Source organism: Equus caballus, chromosome 19 (genome assembly GCF_041296265.1).
Source record: "Equus caballus isolate H_3958 breed thoroughbred chromosome 19, TB-T2T, whole genome shotgun sequence".
NCBI classification, from domain to species: Eukaryota; Metazoa; Chordata; class Mammalia; order Perissodactyla; family Equidae; genus Equus; species Equus caballus.
Window position 1 is genome coordinate 36,845,842 of NC_091702.1, and position 15,526 is coordinate 36,861,367.

The following is a 15,526-nucleotide window of genomic DNA, read 5'->3' on the forward strand; positions in this document are numbered from 1 at the left end:
ATGTCTTTTCATGGCTTGAAAGGTCATTTCTTTTTAGGGCTGAATAATATTCTCTTGTATAGATGTACCACAGTTTGTTTTCCCATTCATCTACTGAAAGACGTCTTGCTTGTTTCTAAGCTTTGACAATTATGAATAAAGCTGCTATAACCATCTGTATACAGGTTTTTTGAGGACAGGGCTTTCAACTCATTTGTTAAGTACTAGGGAGCATGATTGCTAGATTGTATAGTAAGAGTATGTTCGGCTTGTAAGAAACTGCCAAACTGTCTTCCAAAGTGGCTGTACCATTTTGCTTTTCCACTAGCAATGAATGAAAGTCCCCATTGCTCCACATCCTCACCAGCATTTGGTGTTGTTAGTGTTTTAAATTTTGGCCATTCTAATAGGTGTACAGTGGTTTCTCATTGTTGTTTTAATTTGCAATTCCTTGAGGATACATGATGTTGAGCATATTTTCATACACACCACACACACACTCCCCCCAAAAATAATCACAACAAAAACTGGGAAAATATGAATAAGATTGGTAGATTGCATCAATGTCAATATCCTGGTTGTAATATTATGATATAATTTTGCAAACTGTTATCACTGGGGGAAATGGGAAAAGTATCTGAGGGATATCTTTTGTTATTTCTTACCACTGCATGTGAATCAACAATTTCAATAAAAATTTAAATTATAAAAACATATAGTAAAAAAGAGAGAGAATGACAATGCAATTTTGCTAAGGAAGTCCTTTCTGTCTAGACCCTAAGATCTAAGACAGCTGAGCCCTAGGTATCCCAGAGTCTTCAGTGTTGGAAAACAGATTTTTTGCCCCGATCTACAGTTAGTGTGAGCAAAGGCAGTGACCCAAGAAACACAGCTGGAGATTGAATTAGGGGTTGAGAGAAGTTTGATTCCCTAGGAGGCCATTGTTTCATATCTGATCAAGATACAGAACACAAAGCTGAGGGTGGAGGGGATGAAGAGAGGTCTGTTGCCAGGAAACAAATTCCCAGGCCAGTTTCTGAGTTCAAATATGGTGACTTGATAGGGCTTCTGGCTTTCTATTTGTCCCAGGAATTGCCTGGAAGCAAAGAGACTATAAATCAAAAAAGGAGAGTGCCTTGGGGAGAGCTCGGTGGAGTTTTCCAGATCAACTGACCAAAGCAAGGACTCCAGGTCTTGGAATCCTGGGCATTCCTGCTCAGCAGCTTTGACATGTGCTGAGGATCAGTCACCGCTATGAGTGGTTCCCCAAGTCCCCCTTCCCCAGATGGGAATTTAAAGCTAACCCTGGACAATTCAGTTAAATAAGCCAATTAATTTCCTTTTTGCTTAAGCCGTTTTTAATTTATTTAAATGTAACTTGCAATTTAGAGATCCTTAACAGATATATTGTTCATATATCTTATACTCAGTAGTGTGGAAGCTATATACATGTACACACAGAAGTATAGCAATGCAGAGGCATTTGTGCACACAGGGATATCCAAACATCTGCAAAGAGGCATAAACCTATACCTACAGGCACTGATGTGCATCTGGACACACACACACACACACACACACACATGCACGCTACTGAAAGAGGGAAGCACACAGGTACAGAAAAATTCATTCACGGTGGCATGTGTGTGTGCATACAGAGTAATCTCACTAGAAGAAAAGCTATTATGAGTCATCCTCTGCCTCACACCTTTGGGCATATCATTAGCCTCAGAGTATTCAAAGGCAGAACTGATGCACTTATTGCAATAAATTAATGAACAGGGCTACAGTTTTTTTTTTTTGAGCTTCAAAAGATGATGTGGAATTATAACCTAATGAAGGTTTCTAAGGTTCAAAATGGGCTAATTACGTTGTGTGCTCAATTCCATACAACTTTGGTGCCTACAAAAACAATCAGGACCTGGATTTCTACGAAGGAATCTCCATGGAGCTGAGTTCAGGATGACTGCAGACTGTTAGTGCCCGGTATCATCTTTCTCCTCCTTGGCATATTCATGAAAAGTGAAGCTAAACATCAATTAGTTGAGGAGTAGTGATCAGGGAATGTGAAATGTTGTTCATACTGGGCCGTATCAGGCAGACTGGATACTAATGAAGGGGGAAATAGAAATACTTTAATATTCTTACTGAACTTGGATTCTAAAATACATGGAAGAAGAGGCATAACGAATGGGCCTGTCACTCAAGGATTTCCCTTCTTTCATCAATGTCTTGAGGAAATTTAACATTGATACAATACTTTTATCTGCATATCATATTCCAGAATTGTCAATTGCCCTGTAATGTCCTTTATAACTGCTATTTTCCCCCATTGAGGATCCAATCTAGGGTCATGCATTACATTTGGTTGTCATGTCTCTTTATTTTCCTTTAATCAGAAACAGATCTTCAGCTATTCTTTGTTTTTCACGTCGTTGATAATTTTGAAAATTATAGGCCTGCTGTTTTAAAGATCATCCCTTGGTGTGGGTTTGTCTGATTCCTAGTGATAAAATGTAGATATTCATTTTTGGCTTGTTTACTCCATAAATGATACTGTGTCTTTCTTGGGACATCACATCCAGAGCCACATGATATCTGTTTACCCTTCATTGGTGATGTTTATTTCAATCACTTGGTTAAAGTGTTTGCTTTCTCCTGTTTTTTCCTTTTGTAATTTATAAGCAATTTGTACGATATACTTCTAGACTTTGTAAATATCTTGTTCCTCATGAAACTACCTTCCTCTAACCAAGGTTCATTGTTGTTTTTGCCTAAATTTAACTTTTACTATAATGATTGCAAATTGTTATTTTTCTAATTTCATCATTTTTTCTATCTTTATTAGTTGGCATTCATCTACAAGGAAGTATTTCTACTATCTATCCATCCATCTGTAACTATCTATCCATTTACCTATTTATTATTAGTATGGACTCGTAGATTCACATTATATTCAACTGGTTATAATCCACAACAGTCTTTATTAATTTTGACACTCAAATATTCTTAGATTTTAAAGTGGGAGACCTTTCAAGCAGGCTTTTGTGTATTGGCATATGCCTCCATATTTTTTAAGACACTTTTTTACTTTCTGGCACAGCAAGATGTTCCATAATTATCTTATGCCTTCCCTGCCCCAGTTCTTGAATCAGTTATTTTCCCAAGGAGCATTGGTTTCTTTAGTGGGAATGGTATTTAGAAATCAAGATATGGGCACTTGACATGTTCATTGCTGTGGGAGTGTCATTGTTTTAAGACCTTTCAGTGGATAGATCTAGGAAATAGGTACTTGTATAAAATTATGAGTCTAAACTGATTCCTCCAATTCCATTCCACTCCCAGAGTTCTTCGTTGCCTGCCTCCGTTTCATATTTGTATTCTCTTCTTCCAAATAAGAAGCTAACTCCAACATCAATATATTTACTCTTTTGTTCAATTCTGCAACATACACACAAAATCTTTCAATATTGCTATGCTCATAACACTATAAAACAAAGCAACTAAAAAGAACTCAAGATTTGCATGTAATTCTTTTTCTTTTCTATACATGAAAAGTAAATAGACAAAGTACAGCATCACAAGTGACTTGAATAGTTCTTTTTCTCTCTGATTTGAAGTGGTTGTGTTATTCATTTGATATACACTTATGTTCATTTGTTTCTGTTTGCACTTGGTTTTAGTGTTTTTTCCTCCATCCTTGTTGATTTAATTTTATGATTTGGATTTGTAGATAATTAACACAATCCCATTTGTTAAAACATTACAAAAGAGTGTGCTCAGAGAAGTGTCACATTCTCCCCTATCCTTTACATCCCTTGTGAGGTAAGCGATTTCATTATTTTCTTGTTTATCTTCCAATGTTTCTTTTAGGAAAAATAAGCACAAATACTCCATAATAAAACAAAATAGGTTCATCACCATGAGCAGCTGGTTAGTAAGTGGTTTAATGGTTCCATATGGAACTTTGCTGTTAAGCCCTGGGCTTAATGGTCTCTCCTTCCCTGTTTTTAAATACATAGATTATTACTGGGAGTGATAAGGTAATCTAACTAAGCAAAACAGGAAATGATAGATGAATGCCTGAGCCAACAAATTAATAATCAAATATTGTGAGTTATTAGATGAGTTTGGAAAAGAAGTTAAATTATTCGATGTAGACAAATGAGCAAACATTTCACAAAAGAATATTTATGAATAGCCAACAAGCACATGAGAAAGTGCTTATTGCAAGTTAAAACCACAATGAGATAAACTATAAATGGCAAAAATCAAGAAGACTGACACTAAATGTCAGTGACGATGTGGAGCTACTGGAATTCTCATACGTTGCTGATGGGAGTGTAAAATGCTACATGGCTATGGAGAAGTGTTCCGTGATTTCTTATAAAGTTAAACATGGATGTATCCCATGACTGAGCAGTTCTGCCCCTGTGTCTTTACTCAAGATGTATGAAGACATAAGTCCACAAAAGATTTAGACAACAATGTTCCTAGTAAATGCTGTTTAAAAAGCCAAAATCTAGGGACAATGCAAATGTCCCTTGCAGGATAATAAAAAAAATATCATGGTATATTAATTCAATGGAATACTACTTAGCAGTAAAAAATAATGAACTACTCTTACACGTAACACATGGATGGATCTCAAAAATGTTGTTAACTGAAAGAAGCTACATGCAGAAAAAAAATACACACTATCTAATTCAATTTATTCAAAATCCAAGAAGAGAAAAACTCATCTATGATGATAGCAGTCAGAAAGTCATTGCCTTCGCAGAAAGGATTGACTGGAAAAGGATACAAGGAATTTTCTGGGATGATGAAGATATTCAATATGTTGCTTAGGGGAGTAATTATACAGGTATGTAAAACTGTAAAAACTCATTGAACTGAACCCTTAAGATTTGTGCATTTTATAGTATGTGAATTAAAAAGTGACTATGGAGAAATCGATATATTCCAGGCTCTGAACCCATTCAGAGATTATATCTATTGCTAGGAAATATTTACACCTCACAGTTTTCTAGCATTCAATATGGGTTAGATAATTATCAATCTGCATTGAAATGCAAGTGATCTCTTATTTACTAGATATTTTCTTTTATTTGGAGGATTGAGAAATTGCACTATCAGTTTTGCATCTGAACAGAACCAAATATACAGTGGTTCAAATTTAATGTAGTGTGTCTCAAGTAAAGCCATTGCCTCTTCCCAATTAAGAGTCACACTGCCATTCACCAACTAATCAGTGCTGTTGGTCTCATTATGTTTCTCCTGAAACCCCTTTCCTTAAAAATGTGTTTCTGGGGGCCGGCGCCGTGGGCGAGTGGTTAAGTTTGCGCACTTCGCTTCTACGGCCCAGGGTTTTGCTGGGTCGAATCCTGGGCGCGGACATGGCACCACTCGTCAGGCCACGTTGAGGCGGCGTCCCACATGCTACAACTAGGAGGACCTACAACTAAAAATACACAACTATGTGCAGGGGGGATTTGAGGAGGCAATAAACAGAAAAAAATACGTGTTTCTGTAGTTAGAATATCCTGAATATGCATTCTAGATTCATTATATATCTCTTAGTGAATGAGGGGATCAGAGAAAAAATGAAAAGCTCTTACTTCTAGCTAGGTTGCTGTCTAAACTCTTGTCTTACTAAGTTCTATAATCTCTCTACTGCTGTATAAATTCAGGGATGTATGGGGACAATGATCTGGTGGGGATGGAACTATTAGGCTGCACTATGTAGTTAGTAATTCATGGCTCTGAATTTAGGAATACTTGGGTTTAAATATCTTGGCTCTACCACACACTAGCTGTGTCACTTTAAACAAGATTTCAACATCTCTGAATCTATGTTTTTATTTATTTATTTTTGTATGACAATAATATGTGATATATGATAAATAATACCTACCTAAAAGATTTTGTTTCTATAGTTTAAGTAAAGCAACAATGTAATATTTGGTACATAGTAGGTAGCTGTTATTATCATCATCATGCTGTGCTATTTTTGTGTGCATCCCATACTAGATTATACACTTTCAAGGGCAGAGACCACGACCTATATTTCTTTTCACCAGCACTCTGCATAGTTCAACAATAAAGGCCGAGTAAATGATTTAGTTTTCATTTTAGGAAACTCTTCTCAGTGGTAATCCAATATCAATGTATATTAACAATAATTAAGAAAAAACTTTTGGTGTTTGACTCTTGGTCTTAAAATTCTTTTTGTTTCTCTTGGTTTTGATTGACATTCTATACTCTCCATGCCCCAGCATTACCATAAATAATTACTGCAGTGAAAAAATAAATCAGCACATATTTATTGACCTTCTGGACATGAACTCAGTCCTCTAAGCATATATTTAAGACTTCATCTCTGAGGCAGAAAAGTTTAAACACAGAAGAGCAAGCATTTTCTGTGGCATTCACCTGGTCCTTAACCAAGTAGTCCCTTATGTTGGTGCTTGATTTGTTTAGGGATACCTTTTCCTACCACCAAGATTATAAATACCTTGTGCCCGACATTTTTTTGTGCCCTCCCTTCAATCTCCAACACCTAATGTGATTGAATGTACATTGGATAGCTAAGTAGACACCTGTTGAATGAATAAATAAATGAGAAAAATCATTGCACAATTCCAGCCAGTATATAGTAAGGGGGTACTTTGTAGGGTAGTGGACAAAGGCTGTTAGAGCTGGAAAGGATGTTTAAAATGGTCTAGGTCAACCTCCTTATGTCTGGACAGAGAAACAGAAACCGTGCTAGATCTCTAAACAGAGGGAATTTTAATGTAGGGAACTGATCATACCTGTGATAGAAGAGCTGAGAAATTAAATAGTTCAAGCAACCCAGAGAGTAGGAACCACCCTAGACTGGAAGGACCAAAGGGAGGAGGTACTATTTCCAGAGCTCAGAAGCTGGGATTTGTCCATAGGAGCTGGAGCCATGGAGGGGGCCTAACCATTGCTGGAGACACTACAGGAAGCATAGAAAAACGAAAAGAAAACCACTGATTAGTCTTCCTCTTCTCCTTGAATCACTTTCCATGCATTCTGGGGGCCAAAGCTACCTAAAAGTTAGAGGGCAAGAGGGCCTATTTCCCTAATAGTGATAGAGAGAGAGCAAAGGAAGGGAAGAGATGGATCTGAGAGCAAACTAGCAGTTGACCAGCAGAGGATCCTAAAGAAAGAGGAACACGGGCTAGGTTTTGAAGGATAAGTTGAATTTTAAGACTTGAGGAGACAAGAGTGTGGCACTTTTGGAAAATGGGACCCATATGAGTAAAAACAAAGAGGTCTGAGGCACATTTATGGCAGCGTAGGGGGGCCACGCTGGGTAGATCAGGAAGTGCGTGTTGAGTAGGATTAGGATTAACCTACTCAAACAGGGTGAGATCATGACATGGTATGCTTTGAAAACCAGACAGAGAGCTTCAGAGTTGTTAAGCCAAAAAGAGAATCATTAAAGACATTTGAATAGGAAAGTGACATGATGAAAATGGTATTGAAGGAAGAATTTCTGGCATGGTCACACAAGGTGGATTGGAGTGTGGAGAGACCAGAGACAGCAAAGCTACAAAGGAAACCCTTACATTTATTCACATATGGACTAGCAAGTCTTGTCAAGGCAACGGCGGCAGATATAGAGAAGAATAAGGAGACTTAAGTGCTTAGCAAAATTTGCAAATTATAGGAGGTGAAGATGAAGAACAAGTTAAAAATGATGCCAATTTTTCAGCCTGGATAACTGGAAGACTAGCTGTAATTGAGAGGAGCTTGTGAGAGGAAGATGGTTAATCCTCCTCTAGATGAGTTGTATTTGAGATAATGGCAAGACATGACCAGTCAAATCTAGGAATAAAATGAAGACAGATTGCTGGAAGATGGTTGAAAGAACAGAAGTTGGCTATGTGGTTGGCTCTGAGGTCATCAGCCAGCCATGAGAATGAATGGGGAAGAAGAATGCATGGGAGAGGGATTGTTGTGAGAGCAAAGGACTAGCCTTGGCAAATGTCATGGGAGAGGCAAGAGGCAAAAGGAAGAGAAGTCAGTGAAGGGAACAGAATGCAATGAAAAAGGTAGGAAGACAGGTAGAATTTCAGGAAGGAGATTGAAAAGACAAGTCGGGGCAGATCAGGGAGTCAATATTGTGTAGGGACAGGAAATATGGTTCGTTTGGCAAGGTGCACGGACATAACGGGCAATCCAAAATTCGTGCTTCAGTGAAAGAATAGAAAAAAAAATATGGTCTAAAGTATTGAATGACACAGAAAAGTTGATGAAAATACAGACCAAGAAACACCTCACTAGGTTCACTCTGTATCATTTAATAACAGAGATTATCTCTGTATGCTAAAGTTTTGTTAAAATGTAATGATGCATTTCTTTCCATTAAAAAATTCACCACACACACATTCAGTATAACTATCTTCTCTTCCGCTCTTTCTCTCCTTGTGAAAACTGTATGTCACAATTTACAAAACGTCGTAGAACATTAATGGTGTTAGATTTTTTAGGTTTCCTCCACTGTAATTGCATACTGATGAAACTTTCCTTTTTGTAGCAGTATTTGTCTATAGAGGTTAGAATTTGCTTGGCAGTCATCTAGGTTCAACTCATTTCTATTTTGAGATCAAAAGAGATTTAGGAAGGTGTTAAAGTCATTTGTAAAGAGTTGGAGGAGATTTGATCATAAGCTGTTGACCTGGCCTCATCCCAGTGGGCAACAGTAGACCATGTATCTATCTCTCAGGGAGGAGCCTGTCAGTGGTGAGTGATGAGACCGGGGACACACAAGTTGAAAACATGAGAGGATGTGTCTTCTCACATGTGGAAAGATGGTCTGGAAGTAAGTGTGCGTGCTGGAAAGCCATGCTATTTGAAATGAGAAGACCTGGGTTTTTGCCTGGCTCTGCCACCCTTGGCTGCACGATTTTGGACAGCTCATTAATTAACCTCTCTGGACCTTACATAGATTTTGACAAGACTAAGCAAGGGAAGACGAATGGTGGATCATGATTCTTGGCTCAATGTAGACCTGTTTGAATTTTTGTTTTCTTTAATATACTTCATCCAGGAAGAAAAAAACCTAGAAGCATGTTAGGGTTCCTATCAGAAGACCAGACCACAGTTGGTGACTTCTGTCATCTAACTCCTCGAGGCTGCGGGCAGTCTTCTGGTCTTTATCTGTACCCATCCCTGTTAATGGAGTTCCCACAACCAATTCCACGTCCAATTCAAGACTTGTGACACCTTACACTTGAGCAACAGAGACAGGAACTCTCAGGTGCCCTGCCACTCACTGCGATTTGGTTGGAGTGATTCTGTTTCAAGCTTTACAATTTATCTTGAATTTCTTGAGCTATGAGCGGTAAATTCCAGTGGCTAGAACTTTTATAAATGCAGCTGTAGCAGCCATTAACTGTGTGACTGACACTTCAAAAGGCCAGCGCCTTAATTCCAAGCACAGCAGAATATTTGACTGCTTACAATATCCCTGTTGCATTTACACACACACACACACACACACACACATAGCAAATATTTACCTGCATTTGTGTCCAGTCACACGCATCACTGGGGGAAAAGAGATAAAGTTTTGGTGAGGACAGAGCCTGGGAAAAAAAATGACAAGAAAAAGTGAGAAGATGACATGGCTCATTTCTTATATTTTTCCGTTGACTGGATTTGAGTGCCTATAATTAGCGTGGACTGTGGGGGGAAAGGGCAGGCGGAAGCTGGCAGATCTGTTTAAAAAATATTTTGTGAGATTCTTGGCACAAGCAGAACCACGGGGGCCCGGGTGACCAAGGGTGGCACTGAGCTGGGGAGGAGGCACTTCTCACTGACGCTGCCTGGAAGCCAGCACAGCCATGGAGCCAGGGGCCTGGAAACTTTGATGTCTCTGGCTGGACGTTTGGTTCTGAGGCCAGGCTAGGTGCCTCATGGTCACTGTAGCTGTCTGACTGGGCCAAGAACTTGCTTTGTGGTCTGTCCAAGGACCCTCAGGAACAGCCGGAGCAGGGTCAGGAGACAAAGTTTAACATCATCTTGTACAAACTCACTCTGTTGCCTTGGACAAGTCGTTTTCTCTCTCGAGATCTAAGTTTGCAGTCTGGGAAATGAGGATTTTGGATTTGATCCGAAAGATCCTCCTAGGTCTAACATTACTCATCTCTTAAATGTATTATTCTATTGTCAGTTAATTAAACAAATATTTTGCAAGTGCCTGTGTCAAGTTTTTATCGACAAATTCTAGACTTGGAATTATAAGCATGTCATTACTTATGATGCTGGGCAGGTCCAGCTGCAAATCCTTCTTTTATCCTTCACTGGCTATGTGACTTTGAAAGAGTTTCTTCACCTCTATCAGCCTCAATGTCCTCATCTCTATAGTGAAGATAGTAACACCTCCTATCAGGTTCAGTAAAGACAAACATAATGCATTGGACACATCGTAGGCACTCAGGAAATGAAGCCGACTGTTATTGTATTATTAATTAGATATTCTAATAATGGACAACAATCAATCTAGAAATAAAAATGTTAACTTTATAAAGTGCACAAATAAAAATGACCAATAAATTTGAGCTTGTCAAGAGGACTTGCTAACCAAAAAAATTTTCTCCTCAAGATATATTCTATCTTAAAAATAAGGAGACATCCTTTTAAAATTCACTCTTCTTAGCTGTTTCATTACTCAAGTTTGCCTCGGACTTCCTCTCAGGCTGACATTCCTCATGCTTCTTTCAGCAAAATCTCGTTGTCCCTCTCTCTGACAAGAATCTGAAGAAAGTCCAAGGGTCTTCTCCACCTTTGCAACTCAAATTTTCTTCAACCTAATTAAAGTAGCCTTTGCTTAATTAGGCTAAATATAACTTCTTTCATTTCTAATCAGCCTCTAGAGAAAGCTATTCCTTAACTAAGGTTTCTGTCTCTCGCTGCGCCACTCCCTCACAACTGCGCCCTCTCCCACTCGTCTCTGGCTTCCCACTCCTGCTGTCGACAGTCAGAACACTGAGATGTGGCCTAACCTGATGCCAGTTTTATAAAGCTGTTGTTTCTTTGTCTTATTTAAATGTATCATATTACCCGATGCCAAGCAGAACAGGGTGCTTACATAAGCCTACACAGTGGCTACAAATACTTACAACACTTGACTTTACCTGAATGTTCCAGGAGAGACTTCACACCCCAGAAAGAAGGTAACCATGTTTTTGTCCTTTCTGTGACCTCATAAATAGTAGATGCTTAAACATGTTCAATATCCGTAACAGACGGTACATGTACGCACTTTACCAAGCACAGGTGCAAGCACTTACTCATGTGATTCTTATAGCAATCTTGTGAGGACAGTATAATTGTCCTGTGTAACACATGAGGACACACAGACTGAGTGATTTTGTCCACAATCAGTAAATCATAAAGTAGTACAGCCTAGACTTAAAAAAACAAAAAGCAAATAACAGGCTCTATTACCAAGTGGGGCATATGTAAATTATGGTCCTATAGATGGGGTAGTGTGGCAGATAGGCAATGCCTGAAGGTGTGTCTATCAAGGAGCTACTCCAGCATAAGCTATGCCCACCATCCAAAGACATGCTACTCCTGTCTCAGAGCATCTGGAAACAAAAGATAGATGACTAATGGTGATAGAGGCATGGTCTACATTAACGTTTTGGATCCTTTTCAGTGTGTATGCGTGTGTGTTCACCATGGAGTTCCGTAGCCGGATGATGCAGCTCAGCACAGACTGGTTTTTGCATCACTCACAGGAGATGGTGTTGATGATCTGACACATGGTCTTCTGGGAGTGTCCCAAGGCGCAGTCCCCTCCCAACAAGGGCTAGGGACTACCTTCCTCAACTTCTTCAAAAGGCATCTGAAAAGCGGGTTTCAGATATTGGACCCATAAAAGCAAACATTTATACTGAGATTGCAATCTTCTTTCCAGTTTAAGAATAGCAACAACAGCTTTACAGTTGAAAGATTTTCACTCCCCAGGAATAAGTGACCTGATCCATAATGAAAAATTTAAAGATAGAAATATTGTTACCTTTAAGAAACTCATTGAAGAAAAGAAATCCATCTGTACTGAGGATAAGGATTTATTTCATTTATTTTGATCTTAATAAGAATCATGAAATCATGAAATTGAGTATTCAATCAATGAGTGATTTGTTCCTTGGCTTGAGTTGAAGTAAAGATGGGTTTAGATGGTAGTATTTTCACCTCCTACTTGGTATTTGGGATCTACAGTGATCTATTTCCAAACTCTAAGTTTGTATATTGTAGTTGTATCCAAATTATATACACACTTATCTCCTTGTAACTTTCAAGTGGAATAAATGGTCTTTCCAAGGTGTGCCCTGTGCTTTTCTATTCCTAACTTCTTTTTAATGCTGTTCCATCAACTTGAAACACTTTCTTTCATCTCCATATACACAAATCCTATGCATTCTTTGAGATCAGCTCTAATCCCAAGTTTTCCTTGGAGCTATCCCTTATCTCTCCAGCTGAAAATATTCTCTGCTCTTCTGATTATTCCTTTCAATTATGCCAATCTCATTCTTCCTTATGTTGTTATTTGTGTCTTTTCTTCTTACTAAATAGTAACCTCTTTAGAGAGGGGACTGTATCTGATTCAAGTTCTCTTCAGCAATTGCTGTAGTAAGATCTAATTCTGCTGCTGGAAAATCTTGTGCTTAGAGAAATCACTGCTATATGGGAAACATTCATATTCTGCTTCTTGTATTTTACCCAGAAAAAAACAGATCTTAAAGGATGTAACTAATTGTAATTGTTACCATGTGTGGCATTTATCACGGAGCCTAGCACATAATGCATACTCTAGATATTTGCTCAGTGGATAAGTGAAGAAAAACAGGAATGATGTTGAACCACGTCTTTTTAATCTTAATGCTCAGGAAGTATTATTTCTGATTCTATAGAATTTGTGTCCTAACGTTTATTTTCAATTTCCCTCTGCTTTTCTGACACTGGAAATTTATTTACAGCTTTTAAGTTGTAAATATTATGGTTTTTAAGTATATCACATCCTCTGAAGTTCTCTTGATATAGAAAATTCATTTTTTATCCAGTGGATACCGGAAGAGGAAACGAAATCAAGACAGGTAATATATACCAAGAAAATTTGGAAGACTTCTCTAGGTACCCATAAGAACATTTTAGTGCTTATGATAAGTCAGAGCTATGGTTTAAGGACTCCAGTATTTTGGCTCTAACAGAGAAAGTTCATGGTCATCTTCTTCGACCCCAAATGTTAGGGTTGATTCCCAAAATCCCAAGTTTATTTCAGTTATTTCTAAATGTACTTAACCCATTAATAAAACATCTATACCAAGATATTTTCAGGCTATCTCCTATGCTCACTCTAGGTACACAGAGTATTTGTGATTTGTGTGTGAGGTAAGGGGAAGAGAGGAACGTAAGACTTTAGAGAACAGCTCAGGCAGTGAAGAGAGCGTTGCACTTGAATTAGGGGGCAAGTTAGTGTCACTTACTTCCTAGGACTTTAGTAATTTCCCCTGTTTTAGACATCAAACTCTTCATTAAAGTGAGGTGATTGCAGTAAATTACCACTGAGGTGTCTCAAGTCCTAACAGATATTTTCTCTCTCTCTCTCTCTCTCTGATATATAATGCTTTCTTGTAAAAGGTATAATTAAGACATTTTATTTCGGGTTTCTTCATCTGTGTTCATAAGTCCAGTTGACTGATTTGGTGGCTAATTCTCTATGGTTTAAAATCAGGATTTGCTAGTCTTATAGAATCAAATGAGAAGCTGCTCATTGAAAAAATACTTCAGAATATTTCCTTAAAGGTTTGGTAGAATTTACCCATGAAATACCTGAGATTGGTTTAATGGAAAGATATCTCTTTTTCTCTTTCAGTTTTCTCTTCTGATTACTTGCTCTTCAGGTCTTTCAAGAGTTTTCTCGAGTCCGTGTGGTAATTTACACTTTCCTAGGATATTATGTTATCCATTTTGTCTAGATTTACAAATTTACTAATATAACTTATAAATAGTATTCTCATTTCAAAATCTCCTCTATATTGGTAATAAAATCCCTTGTTTTATTTTTCATATGGTTGTGGCTCTCTTCTTTTTCTTTGCAAGATTTGCCAGGTGTTTGTCAATTTTATTAGTTGTTTAATAAACAGCTTTTGGAGTTATTGATCCACCCTAAAATTTATCATTTTGTATATTATTAATACTCATTAATTACTTCTTCAACAGTCTGGATTTATTTTATTGTTACCTTATAGCATTTTTAATTGGATTCTTAGCTAATTTATTTTCAATATTTCTTGCTTGTTACTACATGTATTGAAGAACATACAGATTCCTCTCAGTATTATTTTCCTACACTGGCTATATCCTACAAGTTTTGACATGTAAAACTTTCATTGTCATTCATTTCAAAATAAATTTTGATCAGAAGCATTACTTAAAATAATATTTTAAAATTTCCAAGTATATTGTCACTTTTTGAAGAGAATGGCTACACTTTGTTATTAATTTCTACTTTGTTGCATTAAAGTCAGAAACTTTGATCTATATAATTATTGCTTTACAAAATTCACTAAAATTTCTTTGTGGCGTGATAAAAGGTTATTTTTTGTGAATATGCAGTGTTTGGAAACAATATATATACTTTGTTAGTTGAAATATTCAGGTCCTTACATGCTTTTGGTTTACCTAAAATGTCAAATATTGAGAAAGATGTATTAAAATCTTTCACTAAGGTTTTGCTTCATCATATTTTATGCATTGTATAATTTGAATCTGTGTCATTAGGTATATACAACTTTAATGACAGATTTATTTTCTTGGTTAATTGTACCTTTTACCAATTTAAAATATTCCTCATTGGTATCTTAAAATATTTTCATCTTGAATTTTATCTTTTTTCTTTTTTTTGAGATAGATTCACCCTGAGCTAACATCCATTGCCAATCCTCCTCTTTTTTTACTGAGGAAGATTAGCCCTGAGCTAACATCTGCACCAATCTTCCATTACTTTGTATATGGGATGCCTCCCCAGCATGGCTGATGAGTGGAGTAAGTCCCTACCTGGGATCCGAACCCGTGAACTGGGGTTGCCAAAGTGGAGCACATGGAACTTTAACCACTTGGCCACAGGGCCGCCCCCCATTGAATTTTACCTTTTATGTTAACATTAATATATCTACTTTCATTTTTGGTATTTATCTGGTATATCTTTTAAATGCATTAAATATTATTTTTGACCTCTCTTGATCTTGTTTTGGATATTGTCTTTTGTAAATAACTTATAGCTAAGCTTCATTTTTTTTAACAAATCTTAGTGTCTGACTTATAAGAGGAAAGGTTATTACAACCTCTTTTGCTTTGATTAATGACATTTTTGCAATTGTTTCTTCCATTTTAGTTTAGGTTTTTTATTTACTATGAAAAGTAGGAGAGCAGAATGTTATATGACCTGGCTTGGAACCCCAGCTCTGTCATATTAGGTGTTTAACATTGGTTAAGTTGCATAAAT